The 22,591-nt window shown below is 40.2% G+C and overlaps 1 protein-coding gene across 4 annotated transcripts in view; it reads right to left on the bottom strand.

The window, feature by feature from the left end:
- CORO2A (coronin 2A) overlaps positions 1-22,591 on the bottom strand; it is a 94,924-nt gene that overhangs the window by 37,120 nt on the left and 35,213 nt on the right. The window contains exon 1 of one of the 4 annotated variants that reach the window (XM_061636264.1): positions 10,488-10,743. The exons of 2 other annotated variants lie outside the window; for them this stretch is intronic. The gene's annotated coding sequence lies outside the window, so the exon portion shown is untranslated. Of the gene's footprint in view, positions 1-3,481; positions 3,550-10,487; positions 10,744-22,591 lie in introns of those variants that run through there. One more of the 4 variants, XM_061636274.1, reaches the window with a different exon arrangement.

Below are 22,591 nucleotides of genomic sequence, written 5' to 3'. Positions count from 1 at the left end.
CCTACTTACCACATCATGTGGCACAGAGATCTTGGGACTGTACCATTTCCAACTACAGCAGGTGGAATCACATGTTTGAATGTTCCATCACATCACAATCTCCCTGCCTGTGGAAAACTAGCATGTCAGGGCAGGGGTTCCAACCTGATCTTGTCCCTGATGCGCTAGTTTTCTATATGCAGAAAGGAAGTAAAATCAAATCGAAACACAGCAAGATTTAAGCACACTTTTATGAAAGTCTCTGCAGTGGTCAGCACTGTTCTAATTCCAGGAATAGACACCCGGTGAATGCCAGTTGCTGGGAGTGGGGGCAATAGCAGGGGAGGACTACTGCCTTCATATCTTGCTTATGGGCTCCATGAAAGTATCTAGCTGGGTGCTATTGATAACAGAATGCTGGACTAGATGGACCTTTGGTGGGATCCAGCAAACTCTTCTAATATTTTTATCTGAAAGCAAACCATTAACTAGGAGAGTTCTGTACGCAGAGGACTCTGTATTTCTTCCTCTGCCCTTCTATATACCAGCAGAAGCCAATATGATGTCTAGTGTTTATCAAAAACAAGGAGTCCTATTCAGGTGTTGAGTACCCATGGGTACCAAACATGTGAAGGGGGTAGCAGTGACATGTGGATTTGCCTGCCCCATGGATGTCAGTCACACCCTCTGCTACCACATGTTCAGTATCAATCTGAAGGGAGGGGCTACATGAATATAGAGTTACACGTGCAGAGACAGGAATTCTGTGTTGTTGTCCCTATGGATATACACCTGTCTGTACAGAGGCAGACCTCATTTTGACTGACAGCAAAGAGGCAAGGGAGCGTGACTGGCATGCACATCAGCATCTGAGGGTGGGGCTAGGCTATGTCTTCTTCACACCTTTGGTACAGAACAGGTAGCACACACCTGAATAGAACTGGATGTAATCAGACACGATCTTATTCCCAACATGTTCAAGAAAGAGTACTTTAAAAATCCATAAAAGAAAGGCATCATCTTGTGGTGCCACCAACTGAATCTCAAGAGACATTTGTTTGGAGACAGAGACCTGGTTTGGATGCAGATTTCCATAGCTTGGCATGTTGGGAATTAATGTCAGGCCCACATACTTCCTCCTCACTTCAGTCCTGGTTAGCTTACAATACAGTTCCCCGTTATGTCCAAAATGGAGAACTACAGTTTACTGAACAGGATTCTAACCAACGTTTTAATATGGTTTCAATTCTGTTAAACCATAGTTCCCTGTTTCACACTTAAGGGAAAACTGCAGTGAACATGTGGGTCTGGCACTTCTTCCCAGCTTGCTAAACAATGGTCCACTACATCTGAAAAGACCCAGAGAGGAAACCACACTCAAAACCCCTTTGGTTCTGCCAATACCTGAGGGCCAAACTAGATATGACAGGACAGCTGTCCACATGTCTGCCCAAAGAGACAAGGGAGATAGGATGGGGGGGCACTCTTTACATGAAGGGTTGGGAACCTCAGGCCCGTGGGTCGAATGTGGCCCTCCAGGCCTCTCTATTTGGCCCTCAGAATTCTCCCCAGTCTACACCCCTCCCCCAAGGCCACAGCCCTCCCTGGTCCTGCTTTGCATCCTGAGTGTTTTTGCCTGGCTAAAAAGTGTCCTTGAACACTGAGAATGCCTCGTTTGTCTGGAAGGAGGATAGAGGAGTATATGAGTGTCTGTAAAAAATAGTCTACTGTACAAAACAAAAATTTGCTCTGCCCACTTTTTCCTTTGGCCCCTGCCACCACTGGCATGTGGCCCTCAGAAGCTTGCCCCAAAGGAAGTGTGGCCCTTGAGCTGAATAAGGTTTCCCTACGTGAAAAAGAGGAAGTGCTCTCTGCTGCTTTAAGCAGTTTCATCTCAGACTGGCTCTGATACCAGAAGTGAGCCGTGCTGGGAGAAAACCAGCAGAGCACCACGAAGTAATGTGTGTGGGAGTGCAGGTTTCACCCCCCACACAACACACACACACACACACCTTTCCATGTAAAGAATAGACCCACCCTACCATACTTTGCATGTGAACACAGTATACACATGAACAAAAGACGCATGGCTGTCCTATCATATCTAATTTGGCTCTCAGTAGCTATGATGCTTACATTTCTCACAGAGTTACAGTCCATTTCCAGAAAATGGACACAATGGGTTAAAGAGAAGTTAAGCTCCACGTATTCTATACATTTTGTAGTCTTTTTTGCCCGTTAAGTCACTGGTGTTCCAAGCTTGTGGAAATGTTTTTGAATGATACATTTTCACTCTGTTAAGGTAGATCCAAAGCATGTTATTTATGTTGCATACGCAAGTGAAATTTGAGACCAGTCCATTGTAGGTTAGTCATGAAAATTACTAAGAGGTTCTGCTAAAGTTGCCTCTCCATTCCTTCCTTTGCTGTCTCCCCCACTGTGAAAAGATAGATTATAAGCTCCTCAAAGTAGGAGCCTGCCTTTTTGGCTTATGTTCAGGGATGGAAAGATCTGTCAGTTCAAGGTTCTCTCAGTTTCACGTTTTTCCAACCACAAATTCAGTTCTCCACACTTCTGCAGCAACTTGCAGTTTTTTTAAAAAAAAACTTCATAAAAATTCTCCAGCATTTTAATGTGAATTTCTCCTAATGGACATTTTTCTAGGCAGTTTTGACTAATGTACACGTTCTTGCAAGCATTTTCTCATCATATAATGCATTTTTCTATGTTATTTTCACTCATATATTCATTTTTATGCACACTTTCCCCTTACATATGTATTTTTGTAAACATTGGTTGGCGAACTGCCTTGTAAAATTCAATTAAGTGTGAATTTCAAAGGACAGCTGTCTTTCAGTCCTCATACTGCGTTGGAAAATGCGGATTTGACAGATTCTCCTTGAAATGAGAACTGAACTGAATTTCTCTCCCATCTCTACTTATGTTACACCAGGCCTCCACAGCTTGTGATTCATCAAGCCAAACCCAGCCCACAATCAGAGTCACCAACTTCCCGGGTTTTGTTCTATTTTGCTGCCTGCCTGAGACAGGAGGTTTTCAAGCAATTGGCAAGCCACAAAAACACATAGCTGATAGGGTTGGTGGCAAGCTGACAGCACAGGGGGAAGGAGGAACAATCTGGCTCGCCCAAGTGCCTTTTATAGCAGTGTTGTGCAAAATTCATCATCAGCTGCAGCTTTTCATAGCATGAGGATAAACAATATCACCTACCAATGACCACACAGCAAGCTGCTCTTAAAGATGCAAGAGCAGGCCAGGCCAGTTGGCCACCCTACCCAACAGCCACACTTTGTGACCTGCTAGGTGCATGAAAACATGTCCTGTTCTTGCAGCCTTGGGCTAGGAGCCCAAAGAGGGAGCTTATCACTCCTCCAAAGGGCTGCCATATATGGCTGGTAGGCCACACACTGTGTGGGCCAGTATTACAGTGATAGTATTATATAAAGAAATAATCAAAACAATTTCTTTTGAAACCACTTACCTTTCATTTATTTGCAATCTGTTTTCAATAAATTAAATGTTTCTAGAAGATCCAGTAGGTTATGTTCTGCCACTTTTATGAAAATTAAAATGTTGAGTGATTAAAAGAAGAAGAATCGGGGGGGGGGAAATAGTTCAGCCACCCACGCTGACTACACACATCTGCTTCAACCTATGCCACCCATCCAGTGTGTGTATGGAGGAGCAAACAAAACAATGAAATCGGAACCTGAAACCTTGTCTGCTTGGGCGTGGCCATAGTTGCCTGCCTGCCGGTCAGGTGAATCAGCTCTGTGTACAGTCTTTGCATGTTTACCTGTGACCTCAGGGTATCAGTTATCTACCCTTGTCGTTTGATTAACCTGCTTGAGGGCACCAGCTGAAGCTTAAGTATAATGCCAAGGGCTTCCACAAACATGGATTTCTCCTTAAGACATAGACGCTCGTCGGCCTATCCAGTTTCCTGTGCACTGAAGATTTCAATATATTATTTATCTCTCTATTTCCCCCCTTTTCTGATCCTGCCAAAGACAAAAGCACAATGAAACCATCCACGCTCCTATGGTGGTGTTGGCACTATATATTCCCTTAACACAAGAGTGGGGAACATTTTTCACTCCAAGGGTCACATTCCCTTCTGGACGACCTTCTGAGGGCCATAAGAAAGTGGAGTGGGTAGGACCAGAGGGAAAAGTGAGCATGTATATTTTGATACATGTATATTGTACCTCACAGTGGGCTAGTTTCTTCACACTCACACATCCCTCTCTATCCTCTGTCCAGGCAAGCAATAAGCATTATTAGAGTTTGACATATTCCAGTCAGGCAAAAACACTGAAGGAGGGCGCAAAGCAAGGCCAGTGAGGTATGTGTGGCCTAGGGAGACAAGGGCCAGATAGAGAGGCCTGGAGGGCCACACTGGCCCCTGGTCTATGGTTCCTCATCCCACATAAATATATGCACATACCAGTTTTCACCAACCTGGTGCCCTTCAGATGTTTCAACTACAACTTCCATCACCCTAACCAGCACAGCCATGTTGGCTGGGGCTGATGGAAGTTGTAATCCAAAACATGGGAGTGGTCACCAGGTTGGCAAAGGCTGACATCCCCTGAAAACTTCAATACTTTTATTTATTTATTTATTTATTTATTATTTGATTTATATCCCGCGCTTCCTCCCAGCAGCAGCCCAGGGCTGCAATCTCTGTGTTGCAAAGTCAGGTTATATAGGTCTGATGTACAGAAAATCACTAAGAGACAAGGTTTTCATTATATCTGATGTAGGGATGTGTTGGCCGGTGCTGGTTCGAAAGCATTCCATCAACCTAACAAACCAGTATTGATTCAAGTTCCTTCTTTGTCCGCTAGCTGCTGCTTTTTTCCCCCTCACAAAAATACTGATATTAATATCAATATTTTTAAATGAAGTATTGATAATTTTAAAGGAAATATTGATAAAATTATTGTTGTTAATTAACATCAATATTTTACAGGCAGATTTTTTTTTTAATTTTATAGCCACAGAAAATCGCTACATAAAAATCCATTCCACAATGATAGAGAAAAAGTGAATCAATGGAAATTTTTGGGCAAAATTCTAGCACATCCCTATCCAGAACCCTCTCACAAACCCCCGTGCTTTGTAATCAAAGACCTCCTCACCATCTCCCGTCACTCTCTACTGCAGTGGTTCTCAAACTTTTTTGGTTCACGGTGCACTGTAAAACATAAAAATTTTCTGGTGCACTTCATGTACAAAATTGAAAATATATTAATATATTTTAAACTATGAATAAAAATAATATACTTTCGTAATATTCATGGCACACCTAGCCACCTCTTGCGGCACACCAGAATCATTGCTCTACTGGAAGCACAGCAGAGAAGCCTCCCATGATGTTGTGGAGGATCAGGGTCACTCTCTCTTTTCCATGCGCACCATTTCAGATTTCAGTGAGTGTAGGTAAGTGATTTGCGTGGGGTATGTATCATAATAATTAGAGCAAAGTTATCAATGCATAGAGGTGCGTTTGGCACCTTTATCGTACAGCTTTCCTCACATGCAGAAGACACATCTCTTTACCCTGGCCTTTAACACCTATAATAAACAGTTTTACAACCCACTTTATTATTTGGATTGTAAATTGTTGTAATTGATTTTAATCTTGCATTTTTATATTGTTGTAACCCATCACGTGACCTAATGGTGAAAGACAGATAAGAAATCCAATAAAGTATAATAAAAAATAAAATAGGCTTCTTTCCTTTAAAGCAAAAGGACTTGTGCCTTTGGCATGCATATTTAGTTCGTAAGTCCACCTAACTCTTTATAAACAATTTATATGCAATGTGTAGAACCCAAGTGACCGCTTCTTTCTCCAAGGGGAATCTATATGCAAAGATCTCTCCCTTTACTTTACCATCCATAAAGAACCAAACTAGCCACAGGAGCAGCAAATTGGTGTTTTTAAAGATATAGAAGTGTCCCAATCACATGAAAACGGTCGGGGAACAGGAGGTCAGCTTTCAACAGCAAAATTAAAGTACAGGCGAGGAGCACGGAACCCTCCTTCTGCCACAGCTGAGCTGACCCCCCCTGCAGTCTGTCCTACTTAGATAGCAAACTCTTGGTTTTTTCCCCTGCCAAACAAATTTAGAAATATCTTTTTGCCATTGTTTGAAAGGTAGATCAGAAGATATGACAGGTATTGTTTGAAATAGAAACATCATTCTCGGCAATACATTCATTTTTATTACAGATATTCTACCCATTAATGACAACTGTAATTTATCCCATCTTAACAAATCTTTCTTAATCTCTGTCCATAGTTTTTCATAATTATTATGAAACAACTTTGAATTTTTATTTGTCATAATGATACCTAAATATTTCACCTTCTATTTTAAAATCTATCTTCTCCATTAACTCTTTTTGATCTCTTAAAGATAAATTTTTCACCAGCATCTTCGTTTTTTGATTATTGATCTTAAATCCTGCTAATGGTCCAAATTCTTCTAATTTATCCATCAATACTTTGATTCCTTCCAAGGGATTTTCTAATACAATTATCAAGTCATCAGCAAATGCTCTCAATTTATATTCCTCTTTTTTTATCTTTATTCCTTTTGTCTTGCCTTATGTCTCTAAGCAGCACTTCTAAAACCAGAATAAATAGAAGGGGGGACAATGGACATCCCTGTCTTGTACCCTTTTGTATTTCACATGAGTCCGTTAAATCCCCATTGAAAATTATCTGTGCCTTCTGTGATGTATAAATCGATCTGATCCATTTTATAAAATTATCTCCAAAGTCCATTTGCTCTAGAACCTTAAACATAAATTTCCAATTCAAATTATCAAATGCTTTCTCAGCATCCAAGAAAATCAAAGCAGCTTGTATGTCATTTCGTTGTTCTAGATATTCCAACACATTCAAAACATTCCTGACGTTATCACATAATTGTCTTTTAGGTAAAAACCCCGCTTGATCTTCCTGAATAAATTGTTGCAATATTATTTTCATTCTTTCAGCCAAAATCATTGTAAAAATTTTATAGTCATTATTCAGTAAAGATATTGGCTGATAATTTTTTGTTTTAGTTAAATCCTGCTCCTCTTTAGGTATTAATGTTATATTGGCATTTTTCCAACTATCCGGTATCTTCCCCTCTTGTAAAATAGAATTCATTGTATACTGTAAAGGTAGTAAAAGTTCCTCCTCCAAGCATTTGTAATACATTGCTGATAGTCCATCCGGTCCTGGCGCCTTTCCTAATTTAATTTTACTTATAGCCTCAGATATTTCTCTTGACGTAATAGGACCATTAATAGCTTGTCTCTGAAGATCTGTAATTTTGGGCAAATTCTGTTTGGATATATACTCTTGTATTTTTTCTGAGGGAATTTCCTGACACTTGTACAAAGTTGAATAATATTGATGGAAAACCCTTTGGATTTTTAAATTGTCTGTCAACATCTCATCTCCTTCTTGTATCTTTAAAATAAGATTTTTTTTGTCGTTCTTTTCTTAATTTATATGCTAGCAATTTCCCCGGTTTATTTGCAAATTCAAAAGTCCTTTGTTTAGCAAAATTTAATTTCTTTCAATTTCTCTAACTGTCAACATTGACACTTGTTTCTGTAACATTTTAATTTGATTTACAGTAGAAGCTTTAGTTGGATTCTTTTTCAATTCTTCCTCTTTTTGTTTTATTTCTTCCAAGATCAATTGCATTTTCTGTTGTTTCTTCTTTTTTAATTCAGAATTACATTTAATAAAATATCCCCTCATAAATGCTTTACTTGTATCCCAAACAATATTTTCATCTGTTCCTTTATGTAAATTGTGTTCAAAAAACTCTTTTAATTTCTTCTTACATTCCTGCACTATTTTATCATTCTGTAATAAAGATTCATTTAGTCTCCATCTAAATCCAAGATTTTTTTTTTTTAAAGTCAATATCACTGGATTATGATCCGAAAAGGTTTTTGGTAACACATCCATCTTGGAAATATCTTTCACTAAATTTTTAGACATCCAAATCATATCAATCCTCGAAAATGTTTTATGTCTTTCTGAAAAATAAGTAAATTCCTTTGCATTGTCATTTATATATCTCCAAGCATCCACCAATTCTAAATTTTCCATCAATTCGAAACAGATGTTCGGCAATTTGCCCTGTGTCTCTTTAATATTTTTCTCAGAAAGTCTATCCATTTTTGGTGAAATTACCCCATTCCAATCACCCATGACACACCAATGATCATATACAAACTCTGATAGTTTTTCCATAAGTCCAGTATAAAACCTTGTTTTATCTTCATTAGGAGCATAAATGCCCACTATCAAAATTTTTGTACCCTGAATGGTGATTTCAACTCCCACAAATCTGCCACTATCATCCAATAATATCAATTTAGGAGACAATTGTGAATTAATATAAAGAACCACACCATTTTTTTTTTAATCCTGCCGAAATAAATTCTTCACCCAAATTTTTACAAATTAAATATTTAGAATCTTTCTTCTTAATATGAGTTTCTTGTAAACAAATTATATCCAATTTTAATTTTTTCAAATAATGAAATACTTTTTCTTCTGCGACGAATTAGCTCCATTTATATTCCAAGTTAGATATTTGTAATCCATTTTTAAGCATGTATTTTAGAAAAGTCTGTGCCTGTTGCTCCCTTTGATCCATCATCATCCTTTTCTTCCTCTACCTGTTTCTGTTGACTTTGTTTCCCAGGAATTATATCCATATCTTTGAGTTTATCTTCTTCCATGTCTTTTGAGGCTTTTCTCTTTTTTTTTTTTTTTTTCAATAATTTTTATTCAGATTTTCATAAAACATACAAGACAAAATCATAAAACATTCAAAGACAAAAAACAAAATCAAAAATAGTTAAGCAAAAAGAAAAAAAGAAAAAAAAAAAACAAAAATAAAAAATAAAGAGTAAAATATTGACTTCCCATTTGTCAAAGATCAAATCAGTTATAAGTCTATAATATATAACAATCCTGTCTCTTAAGTCATATTATAAAATCACTTTCCTCCAGTAGTTATCTTACTTAATCATCAAATCTCATAAACATTACTTTATTCTTTCCACAAAAAGTCAAAGAGAGGTTTCAATTCTTTAAGAAATATATCTATCAATTTTTTTTTCCAGATAAGCATATCGATTAATCCATCTCATTACTAATTATGATAATCTTATTGTCATAACCATAGTCAAAATAAACATTTCAATTAATCCATCACATCAGAATCTGTTAGGTTCAATAATTTCAGTAGCCATTGTTCTATTATCTCTATTAGTTCCATTTTCCATCTTCCATCTTCAGTAGTCTTGTTAAGTCCAGTAATTTCAATATCCAATCTTCCATTATCAGTATTCCATAATAATCTTGCTGTCAAAGCCATAGTCATATAGTAAGAGTCTGATGGGGATTACCTCTATCCCAAATATTTTCTTGCCATCCATTCTGAATAGGTTGCTGAAATACTGCTGTAAAATCATATCTCTGTTCTTTTTTTCAAAATACACTGGGTCATCTCTTAAAAGTTTTTCCATTGTCACATGGCTGCAGTTAATTCCATAGATTTTCTCTATATTGGGCTCCATCACATCATTCCAGTCCAGAAGATTATCCATGCCATTGATAACTTTATCTCTAGAATCTTCATTCATTTCTTCAGAGATAACATTGAGTTCCAAACAATAGATTTTATTTCTAAAGTCCATAGACTCCAAATCTTGTTCCTGTTCCACGTTGGTTCCAATCTCCGGGATCTCCTCTCTCACAGGGACCCCTATTCCAGTCTCCAGGGTCACCTCTCTCACAGGGACCCCTGTTCCAATCTCCGGGGTCTCCTCTCTCACAGGGACCCCTTCCAGGGTCACCTCTCTCACAGGGACCCTTATATCTTTAATCTCCTGCTTCATTTTACTCAATTCAATTTTCATTATCTCAATCTCATCCATTATTTTCTGAAACATAGTTATTTCCAGATTTTCAGCCACTTTCTTAATTGCCATTTTAAAAGAAAAATATAGGAAAACCACTTCTTATTTCAGCAACAATTGGGTTAATACTCCAAACTTGGTGACATCACAGTATAAACAGAGCAGACAGCCTTATCTCTCCAATAGTTAAGTAAACAAAATGCAGTTCCCAGGATCGAAACAATTAATGGCAATCGTCAAGAAACAGATTCGTCAAAATAAAATAGACCAAAAAGAGAGTAGTCTCAAAACAGTATAATATTTTTCAAAATAAAAATCTGGAATAGAAATCCCTCTTCTGTGTATATCTTTAGAATGCAAATCCAGGACAGCTTTTTGCAACAAAAACAGAGATAAGCTATTAATTAGTGCGTAGCAGAGAGAAGTTACGGCTCCCCAGTGAGATGTCAAAAACTGATCAATCTGGCAAATCTCTTTTAAACAGCAACAATTTAAGTCAAGTAAAAGAAAAATATAGAAAGAAGGGTGCTTGCCTGTTAGTGCGTTCTCTCTTAGAAGATAAGGTGAACGTTCGCTTTTCCAGATAGAGCTTGCTGTTGAAAATCCGTCCCACCTTCGTCGGCTGGACCTCGTCCCATAAATTAATGAGATCTGGTCGTCCCAACAAAAATAGGCTTTGAGGTTAATCTCTTCGTTTCTCCCTACCCGGGAGAAGTTTAATCAGTCAAAAAAAAAAGAAAAAACTGACTGATATATCTGAATAAGCTTCTTTTGAGGCAGGAGCCCGTCTCAAAAGCAGGCACAGGCTAAGTCACCCTTCCCGGAAGTGCGTCTTTTGAGGCTTTTCTCAAGAAATCCCTTGCTTTTTGAACAGTATTTAATCGATACTTCTGTTGTCTAAAAGTTTTTTTGCGAAAATACCACTATGTGTTTCAAGTCAAGAAGCATTTTATAGAAGAGAAATGGCTGGAAAAGAGAAATGGTTAACTTACCAAGAACTATTAGAAAATGTGCATGGTGAATATATAATGAAAGAGAGAGAACAACTAATAAAGGAAGGATATAGTTCACAATGGTTTGCCTATTTACAATTGTTAGAAAGATTTAAAACGGACAAGAAAATGTATGGGTTTGAAATAAATAAATCTGATTTTGAAATAGGTTTGTGTACAAATGATGAATGCATAATTGCAAAAATGTATAAATTTTTATTAAAAATGGACATGGAAGAAGAACAAGTAAAAGAGTGTATGGTTAAGTGGGCAAAAAAATTTGGTTATAATATACAAATGGATCAATGGGAAAATATGTGGAAAAAAGGTTTGAAATTTACATTATGCTATAATCTTAAAGAAAATTTTTATAAAATGATGTATCGTTGGTATATGACTCCAGAAAAGTTGTCAAAAATGTATAGTAATGTTTCTAATGTGTCGGAAGGCAGAGCTGGGGTCCCAATCCTGGGGACCTGGATCCCGGAGAGTTGGGAGAAGAGTATTCGGATGGATGGCAGAGGGAAGGGGGAGGAACTTCCCCCCTTTGGAGCGAAGACGAAACAGAGGAACTGCCAGTGATAAGGTCGCTTAGCGACGGGGAGCCTGAGCCCTCCCTGGACATTCTCACGCCTCCCCCTCTTTCAGAGCAAGAGGGGAAAGAGGGAGGGCTGCTCACAGCCGAAAAGCGGGGAGGCAGTTTACCATCAGCCCCTCCCCTATCCCTCATCCTGGAATCGGAAACTTCAGAAGAGGAGGGGGTGATGCTTCCCCCCTCACCGCGCACACGCAGACAGCTGAAAAGACAGGAGAGAAGGAGGGGAAGGCGGGCAGTACCTGAGGGGCAGTTAAGGAGGAGCGAAAGATTGCGCGCCCGTTTGGCCCCTTCTTAAAGAACAGGCGGGAAGAAGTCCCTTGCTCTGTCAACTTTCTCCCAATGCCGCAGGACCTGTATCCCTGTATTGCTTCATGAGAAAACACAGTCTTTGTTTGGACATTACCCTAATAAAACACGAATTAACTACAGCCGTTGGTCTGGTTCTTGAGTCACATCCTGGGCCTGACATAATGTATGTTGGAAATGTAAACAACAAGAAGGATCTTTTTATCATATGTGGTGGTCGTGTAAACAGGCAAAATTATTTTGGGCACAGATAGGTAGGATGATGCAAAAAATCTTAAAGATTAATATTCAGTCAAAACCAGAATTTTTTTTATTGGGTTTTATGGATAAACAAAAGGAAAAGAAATATGGAAGAATAATATTATATATGATCACGGCAGCACAAAAGTGGAAAATGGAATCGATACCAACAATGGAAGAATGGCTATTGAAATTAATGGACTTAGTTGAGATGGACAAATTGACATGTCTTATTAGAGAAAAAACGACAGATACATTTCTTAAGGAATGAAAGCCTCTTTTGGACTTTTTGTTGAAAGAAAAAAATGAAATGATGATAATGGGATTTGACGATTAATTAAGATAGACTTTGGAAAAAAGTGAATTTCGTATGTTCTAGGAGACAGGTTTGATATATATTATATACTTATAGCTGATCTGTAACAAATCGGAAGTCAAGTTTTTCTTTTTCTTTTATTTTTTTTCTGTTGTATTGTTTTTGTTGTATTTGTATTTGTTTTTATAAAAATTTGAATAATAAAAAAATAAGTTAATTTTTTTGTGATGTGGCAAAAATGTTAACACATTTACCATAGTTTTGGCAAGCACAAAAAAACTGTTGGGCACTGCTGGCTTAGGTGGAAGTGCTGCCACTGCTAATGTCCAATTTCAGAGGTTCTTAAAAAAACCCAAAATGTTCTTTGTGTGAAGCAATAGCACCACAATGACTAAAGACATTTCAAGTCTCGTGTGATGACTAACAGTGGTAGCAACAAGCTAGGAAGTCTCTGGCTTAAAACTTCACGGCAGCCATAAGCTCACTAGACCTTAGGCAAGCCAACCTCTCTCGACCTTATTTTCTTTATTATGATGCACAGCTTGCCTCATCTCAGACATTTGGTGAAGGTTAATAAAAGCAACCAAAAATAAACATAAAAATCAATAAAGACAAATAAGGCACCATCTAATTCAATGAAATGCCCCCTCCTTTTCTGGCAAACCTGAACCCAAATGGGTAGACGCTGCAAAGCTCTCAAAAGGTGCTCAAGCTTAGACTTTGGCAATTCTGCAGTGGGAGGCAGTTCCATAATGGGAAAGCACCAGGAATGCTTCTTTGTCGCTTTGCTTTGTCCCCAACGCATATGTGACATTATTACTTATGTCACTGCATGCACACAAATGCACACTCAGAGGATCTCAAGAGATCATAGCAGACAAAAGGGGAGAGATAACCTCTCAGGCCTAAGCCATCTAGGACCCTATAAAAAAAGCAGCATTTGTACTTGTGTCTGGAAGAGAATTATTGCAGACCTAGGTCTCCCCCCATCTGTAATTTGAAGATCGTAATACTGACCTACCTCACAAGGTTCTTGCAAGGATTATTGTGATACTGTAGGTCAGTAATAACTGCGTTCTGGGGAGCACTGGGGTTCCTTGGAAGCTTATCTGGGGTTCCTTGATGAGAAGATCAGTAATGGCAGACAAGCCATTTATGGAAGGTCCTCCCCAGTACAGTGCACCTCTCTCCCTCATTATTGACTTTCAGGAGGAATTTAAAAACATTCCTGTTTATCCAGGCATTTGATGGCTGACGGAGACTAATCCTAGCAACCTAGAGATCAATGGATGGAAAAAAGTTTTTATCTGTAACTGTTTTTAGAGTGTCTTTATCTATTATTTGTTTTTAGATTGCTGCTGTTGTTAAAATATTGTGTTGATGTGTTTGCTACCCTGGGCTCCTTTGGGAGGAAGGGCGGGATATAACAACAACAACAACAACAACGAGGTCTTCCAGCCCTGGCACGTTCCACACATGAGCTGTAGGCACACCCCACACTCCTTTCCAAAATCCTCTGAACATTCATAGGCACTTGGCTCAGCAAAAGGAGTTGATGTGGAAAGGGTTTCGTGACAGGTTGAACACCACCAATGAATGTGAAGGGCTCTGGAGATTCAAATAGTGCTATATACATGTATGCATAATGTTTTACCCTCTGGAAAAGGAGGGAAAGCTTTGGTTCAAATCTGGCCTCTTAATGACACCAAGACTTGCTTTCAAGGGGACTGGAAATGTGAAAATGACTGTAATGTGCATGCCCTTTCTAATATCCAGCCACTACCATGGCTCCTTTTGGCTCATGATTTCCAAAAGGATCATATGCAGAGGCATATGTGTCACACCATTGGTCCTTGTAGCTCAGTGCTGTGTACACCAGCTTTCCCAACAGGGGCCCCTCCACATGACTTCAACTCCCATCAGCCCTAGCCAGCATGGCCAATGGTTACAGCTCATGGGAGTTGTCCAAAACATCTGAAAGGCACCAGGATGGGGAAGGTTGTTATACACTGCTGGCGGCAGCTCTCCAGGATTACTTTGAGAAGCTGGGGATTGAACCTGGGATATTTTGCACGCAAATCATGTGCATAACCACTGAACTATTACCCCTTCCCTCAAAGTCATTGCTAGAAAGTTTAGTCTAACGTATTGCCGTTACAACGCTTATCAGAGACAGACACACAACATCTCCCTTGCATGTTTACTAACCTAGGATGATGCAAGTCTCTACTTGCGAGCATTTCCAGAAAGATGCTGACTCTGTAGTCAATGTGGCTTTGCTAGGCAGGACATTTTACACACTGTCAGCAAGCTTTTGGAGAGGGCTAGGTGCCGGCTGGTACTAACACACAGGGAGTTTCCCAGAACCACCATGCAGACCAGAAATTGTGCTTATTCTCAGGTATTCCCCAACAGCTTTCTTTCTCAGTGTCTTACCTTCTTCGGACAGGATATAAAATTGTCAGCAGTGCATGTCTGACAGCATAAGAAATATATATCTGTTGTCAGATATTAACAAAATTCATCTGAAACTGTCAACATTTACAAACGAATGTCAATACTCAAATGTTGGACATTCATGGTTGCATACGTCATATGGATTGATCCTCCCCTTGTTCTTTTAATTGCTTGCCACCATGCAGGGACAACAGTAAACACCAATAACTGAACCATCTTTGCTTCTTCTTAGGTTGCAGAAAAAAACATTGCAGAATAAAACAGGCAGGGTAGGTTCCATATGACAATGCCGGCTGTTGCAACCATGGCTCTAGGAGAAGTGCATCACAATAACTGCATAAGATTCACCATTACTAATGGACAGACTGATTCCATCAGCTCAGAAATGCCCCCTGCTGGTCAAAATCACTGTGTACAAAAATAGTCCCCTTAATAATATAGTATTTTACAGATTTCTGCTTCTCTGAGAGAGCTTTTCAAGGGTCTGAGTTTGTTTGTCTAGAATGAATAAGAGAACACTGATGCTTTATACAGCCTCCAGTAAGAAAACCTTTATGTATAAAGGCTGAGATAGAGCAGGACATAAGGACAGCTGCAAACAGTACCAGTAAGCAGCATCAGATCTAAGTGTTAATTGCAGGCAACTGGTCACTTGGGAGGGATGGACCAGTCTATCTGTTTTTCGTCTGTGTCACTTATGAATGTGTCCATTTCTATGTCAATTGTGTCCTGTTTCTTAATTAATCTGTGCATTTTTAGATTCCACGTGAACATTTGTATTTAAATACACATTTTAACGTATTTTGCCATAAAATACATTCCAAAGAAGAGATTTTATTTATTTATTAATTAATTGTGCTTTTATACCGCCCTTTAGCAATAAGCTCTCAGGGCGGTGTACAACAATAAAAACAGGTTAAAATACAAGTGAGTATAAATAAAATGCACTATAAAACATATGTGAAAACAAGATTGCAACAAAAAAATTAAAATTAACATTTGAAATTTAAAATTTAAATTTAAAAAGCCTGGGCAAAGAGGTAGGTCTTTACCTGGCGCCAAAAAGATAACAAAGAAGGCGCCAGGCGTATCTCGTCAGGGAGGTCGTTCCATAATTCGGGGGCCACTACTGAGAAGGCCCTAGTTCTAGTTATTGCTCTCCGGGCCTCGCTATGCGTTGGAACCCGGAGAAGGGCCTTCGACGTCAAGCGCAGCGAGCGGGTAGATACATAGTGGGAGAGGCATTCCGCCAGGTATTGCGGTCCGATGCCATTAAGGGCTTTATAGGTAAGAACCAACACTTTGAATCTGGCCCGGAAGATGGATTGATTCCATAAAGGAAGCCACAGACCTGAATTTAGGGTGATTTATAACAGATGCTACTGGAGGTCGCTGATTCATAACGTCGCCATGTCATAATCGATCTGAAGGCATATAACAACTGTATTTTCTCTCAGATTTGTATTTCTAAATATATCAAAAATTTCGTATGCATATTTTTTGAGCTGAGAACTGCATTGCAAAATCCAGAGAAATACAAAATCTGGATAACTACATTCGGATCAGCATATTAGTTTAGAAGAGCTGTATATCCTATCAGTTTTATGCAAAACCTCAGTTTAATAAGGCTTGGATAGGCACTGCAAAGCAGATGAGGGCAAACATTGAAATATGAATGTGCACTGAAGGTTGTATTGTGAGGATCTGTCTTGCTAGATCAATTTTTTAACAAATAGTTTGCCCCACCACAGTATAATAGACTGTCACTGGATTAGGCTCTCAAAGAGTTGGCTCCAGTGCGTTCAACATAATCAGAAATGTAACCTGTGTAGCCTTCCCCAGTATAGTCCCTACAGGTTGGAAAAGGCTATAGTAACTGCTATACTGTTAAATTTCTGCCTGCCATGCTGTTGCTAAAAGCTGCACTGCCCTGCCCAAAGGAATGGTGTTAGCCCCAGGCTGTAAAGCAAAAAGGGAAGCTTGAAAATATTCATAGAATGGAACCCTACTAAACACTCTTGCTGAACAACTCCATTATTTCAATTATATATACTGAAATTAAAAAAGGATGCACACTACTAGCGCTTGCAAAACTGCACTGATGGACTCATAAAGAATTCACAAAATGTAGCTGAGGAGCCTGGAGACGTGGCTCAATATGGCCTTTTGCTGTTACTAATCAGCAGCCTAGTTCTTCCCTGAAGAGTTGCTGGATCTGTATTTGGCTGGCTACACAGTGTGATGAACCACTGAAGTGCTGCTGGCAGCCTTCTCAATGTAGTACTTTCAGGCTCAGGGCTGATTCTACCTACTCAGGCAGGCCACTGGATCCCCTTGGACAGGAAAGAGCATAAGAGGGCTTCCTGTTGCAGCTGACCCATGCATGAGCAACAGCATCTTCCTGAGCTCTGGTATGTTCTTTGGTCCTCCTGACTGACCTCAGATTGCTGTCCATGGCCCATGACCCTTCCAATTATTTGGCAATACTTAGTCAAGATCCAAACTTCGTCCAAGGCTACACAGAGCTGGTGTTCAACCAAATTTGATTTGGTAGCAGCCTCTGTTTCCTGATGTATGATGATATCTTTATGTTACGACATCATGATACATGCTATCATCACTCTGGACAACAGGATGAGAGACCAACATGAGACCAAAGGTCCAACCAGTCCAGAATCTATTCTCAGTAGTAGCCAGCCAAACTCTTTAGACAATAGAGCCTAAAGTCAAAAGTCTCTCCTATTGTTTGAACCCACCAACTGGTATTCTGTGGTATACTGCATCTGAACATGGAGGTTCCACTGAGCCATTTGGGCCAAAAGTCATTGATAAACTTATCCTCCTCTTTGAATGTGTCTAATGCCCTTTTAAACTATCTAAACTAGTGACAGTCGCTGCATGATGTGATGGTAAATACCATAAATTAATTTTGCACTGTATGAAGAAGTACTTTCTTTTGTTTGGCCAGAATCTGCTGCCAATTAACTTCACTTAATTCTTGTATTATATGGGAGAAGAAGCAATTATCTCTATCCACTTTTCTACAGCATTCGTAATTTTATCAACCTTTATTGTGTCTCCCCTTAGTCTTGCAAGGCCATCAGCTAATATTAGCTGAAGGATTTACCAGTTTCCTGCAACCTGGAATGCACCCTTGGCATGCACCATGAGAACAAACTTCTAGGAAGCAAAATTTGCTCACAAATTGAGATGGACGAACCCTAGTTAAAGAACATAAAGTAACAATTATAAAACTATGAAGCAGTATGGCTAAATGAATAGTGTGCTGTTAAAAACAAATTCGCACAACAGAAAAACCTGATTTTGAAAAGCAGCAGCAGCTTCCATCAACAAATCTGAGAACATATGTTTTATTTACTCTTTTGTTGGGGAGAATTGTTTCAATCATGCTTAGTGTGTCAATATTGCTCTCCCAGGTTTTGTTTTGTTTTTTAAAAAAAGGAAAGTAAGGGAAGAACCCTCTGTGATCATTGAGTTTACAGCCCAAAGGTACAGGAAGAGTCATTAATCACAAGGTATATGTTGGAACCTTCATTTCAAGGATGGACTTAAGCCAGCCTTTCCCAACCAGTCTGCCTCCAGATGTTGTTGGACCACAACCCGCATCTTTCCTGACCATTGGCAATGCTGGCTGAGGCTGATGGGAGTTGTGGTCCAACAACATCTGGAGGCACACTGGTTGGGAAAGGCTGATTAAGCCTTTGGGCACAGTGCCTAACAGAAATTGGGACTCATGCAGAACAGTTTCTGGCAAGAAGAGCTGAGAGCCCAGCTTTTCTCATCCTAGCATTCTGAATCTTCAACAGTTTTAAAAAAATAAATCTGTGGCAATGCTTCTGGAGTTGAATAGAACAGTCTTCAACCTTTTCAAACCCAGATCCACCTTTTAATATCATCTGGGAAAATAGAACACACTTCTAATTTTTTACTGGTGTATATCTGTCTTTCTCCCTCATTTTTGCGGCCACAGACTTAAACAGGTTTAATTGTCATTAAGCAAAGCTGGAAGCTCTAGTACTGAGAGATGTGAAGGCCTGGGGGGAAAAACAGAAAATTCAGGAAAAACCTGGTTTTTTTAAAAAAAAACCCACTGATTTTTTTGTTTTTTTTCTGAAAAACTGAAGAAAAAAATGGGGGAATCAGTTTCCCTCCCTAATTTTCCTGTTTTTCTCCTGGGCCTTCACATCTCTAGGAGCCCTAGGGATCTCTAGCAGAGGATTCTCAACACCTGGGCTCATAGTACAGTCTGAAGGCACATGAGGCCACCACCTTGCTGAACCTAAGGAGATCTGGGTCTGATCAGTGTCTGGATGGGTGACCGGTGCCTAGGAACAACATGTATGCTGCCTTAGGTTCTATGATGAAAGAAAGGCGGAATGTTAATGAAAGAAAACAAATACACACCTCACCAAGTAACAGCTCCCAAGATTCCTTAGGGTAAGCCCAAAATATAAAGCAACTAAACTAGTATAAAACCATTATCAGTTTGTAGTACAGATACTCCATTTGCCTGTTACTGTTCCCTCTTAGAAGAATGTATTTCTCCTTTTAAAAAAACAACAGTGATCGTACCAATGAATGACTACCTTAGATTGATCACTTAGGACCACTGGGACATAAGACATCTCCATGTATGCTAAGATGGTGTCAGAGGAGAATTAAACAGAACTCTTTGCCACCATAGCATGTATAGCACTTGAATCAAGACCTAAACACAGCTTAGTGTCCCAACATTTCAACATAAACATGACACTGGCAGTTTGGTATCGCACTTCTGCTGTTTTACACCTTTAGAGGCTGCATTACTTAAGAAATTGCCAGACACCTGCCATCTGCTCCCTCCATTCACATCACGACACACTACACTGGATGGTGTACCTAAAGGAAGGCTCCTATTGCGAAAAAAGAAGCTGCAAGACATGCAAGCTAGACTTCTGCATGCCATCTCTTTCTGCCACAGATTAAAAACAAACAAAAAACCCAAAGTGCCTTTTTAAACTTTAAAATGCAAACAAAAACCCAACTAACTAATAATGATTCAGTGCAAAAATTTGGCCACGGCAATCAGTTGTGAGTCTGATTATATGTAGATATAGACAACTTGGTTCCTGCTAATATAATTAACTCCATAATTAACTCATCCTCTGAAAGCCATACCTGTTTGGTGGCTGCCTGTTTCCAAGTAGTCTGTCTGAAGTAGTAGTAGTTTGAGCTGCATCATCAACAACATCAATTGTTTGTGGGTGTGAGTCTCAAAAAACACTAACACCTTACCATTAGGCTGAGATTGAGGGTGCAATCTGAAATACACTTACTAGGAAGTAAGCTCCATTAGATTGGTGGGAATTGCTTCCAAGCAAACACACACAGGATTGCACTGGGACAGTTGCTCTGTGCCAACCACCTGAAGATAGTCATAAGGCTGCCTGCCACTGCACCTCACACACAGTTTTCTTGAAAAGACCTGTCACTCACCCAGCTTCTGCAAATAGCATTGTTAACTTACCCCACAACAGCATGAGATGGGGTGTACCTATAACAGCTTTCTCCAGCATGGCTGTACTGCTTGGGCTGATGGGAGTTGTAGTCCAGGTTGGCAAAGGCTAGACTATATCCCTGGGTTCAAAGTCAAGCATTTTTAATTTACTGTTTGATTTCCACTATCGCATTTGAAGCACATTCTTCTTCCTAGGACTCAGAATGACATACATGTAAGCACCTGGAGGGAGAAATGGTCACTTGAGTCACCAGAGCAGGGGCACCATATAGAGAAGGCAAGGAGTCAGGCCACCCACCCACTCTGTTTCAGATCATGATGTGATTATTCTCAGGAACACCTCCATTTCTGGCCAGATCACTGGTTCTACACACCGCACAGCCACTGTCTCTGAACAGTTAAGTGAACTAAGTATGGATGCCAAAGGCACAAATCTCTTTTGTTGTAACAGAAGGATGGCTACTGTTGACTACATTCCTATAATTATAACAGGATACCACCCACCCACCAATCACTTACCCACATCCACTGAACTTGGAAATAGTGAACAAGGGAAAGAGAGAGTGGCCATGATCCCCCAAAAGCATCATGGAAGGTAGGTAGATAGCGACTGGCCCAGGGTCACCCCAGTGAGCTTCACAGCCAAGTGGCAATCTGAAACTGGGTCTTTCTAATGGAAGCCACTGCTAGGTTGTATGTGAGACCCAAAAGGTAAGACTGAGCAAGAAATAATCTGCTCCCCCCTTTTTTTTAATTTAGATGATGAGCTTGTCTCTTATAGGCTCCTTTTGTTACACTCCTAATTCTGACCTCTGAAGAAAACCCATTCTTCCTATCACCCACAGACAAAGGAACAAAACTCTATGTTCTAAAAAAAGATAATTTGCAGAGCTTTCCCTGGGAACTTTAGATAGATAAAATCCTAGTGTTCAAAAATCAGAGGGATTATAAAACAATGTTAAAAAGACAATGCAGATTAGAAAAAATCCTGTTAACTCCATATCCCTCACATTCCAACTGCTAAACTGTTTCAAAGTCTCTATAATCCAAATCTACTGTATCACATCTATCAGAATGTGCACAAGACTCTGCAGTGTTATAACCATGTCTAATTAACCTGTTTCAGTGGCCGGGATCTGTCTTCCAAACAGGGTTGGGAAGGGATGGGTGGAAATCTGGAGGAAAGTGGTTCTGAACCATCCCTTATAGCTAAGGATTAATCCAAGCCTGGAGCCCATCTAACTTCCTGTGTTCAGTTGTCAAATATGTAGAGGGGGTAGGGTGGGGAATCTTTTTCAACCTGAGGGCCACATTCCCTAACGGGCAACCTGCCAAGGGTCACATGCCAGTGATGGGTGGGGCCAGAGGGGAAAAGGGGATGAAATAATAAATGTGATGTTAAGCTACGGTCCAGCCATGAGAAAGTCAGAGGTTTCTACACACACCTTCCTCGTCATCCAGGCAAGCAAGAGGCATTACGACAATTCAAGGACACATTCCAATCAGACAAACAGTGGTGGTCGGTGCCCTTTGGGACTGGTAGGGCAGAAGGTAGGGACGCCAACAGTAGCCGGACCCAGAGCCAATGATAAGTGGAGCCAACTCATTTTGTCCTTTCTCCCTGCTGAGTTCTACAAGAGGCAACACTGAGACTAAAGCGGAGGAGGAAGCTGACAGCCAGGGCCACCCCCTCGGCTGGTGGTAAATAAAAAGGCAGGCAGGTAGGGGCTGGCTGAGGGCAGACTGAGGTTGGCGGAGCACAGCCATGTGCCCTCATAGAGCAGCCTCCACGGCAGGCAGAAAGAGGATGGGGAGCACGGCCAGTGAGTGGCCAGGGGAGTGAATGTGCCCAGGGAGAGTCCTAAAAGCTAACAGAGACATCTGGAGGGCTGCATTTTGGACCCCAGAACTGAGGTTGCCCACCCAAGGTCAATGGTGGCTGGTGCCTGTTGGGACTAGTAGGGCGGAGATCAGAGAGACCAACAATAGGTGGAGCCGGAGCCAATAAGAGGCAGAGCCAACTTTGGTGCCCCTCCTCCTCCCTGCTGAGTTCTATAACAGCAATACTGAGACTAAGGAGGAGGCAGGGGACAGGCAGTCCCACGTGCTGGACTGGCTGTAAGTAGGAAGGCAGACAGGCGGGGGCTCGCTGAGGGCAGAATGAAGTTGGTGGGGCACTGCCCTATTTGCCCCGATGGACCAGCCTCCAC

This window comes from Rhineura floridana, chromosome 1 (genome assembly GCF_030035675.1).
Source record: "Rhineura floridana isolate rRhiFlo1 chromosome 1, rRhiFlo1.hap2, whole genome shotgun sequence".
In the NCBI taxonomy this organism is placed as follows: Eukaryota; Metazoa; Chordata; class Lepidosauria; order Squamata; family Rhineuridae; genus Rhineura; species Rhineura floridana.
The sequence above is the reverse complement of the archived record's forward strand: the minus strand, read 5'-3'. Positions and strand labels throughout refer to the sequence as shown.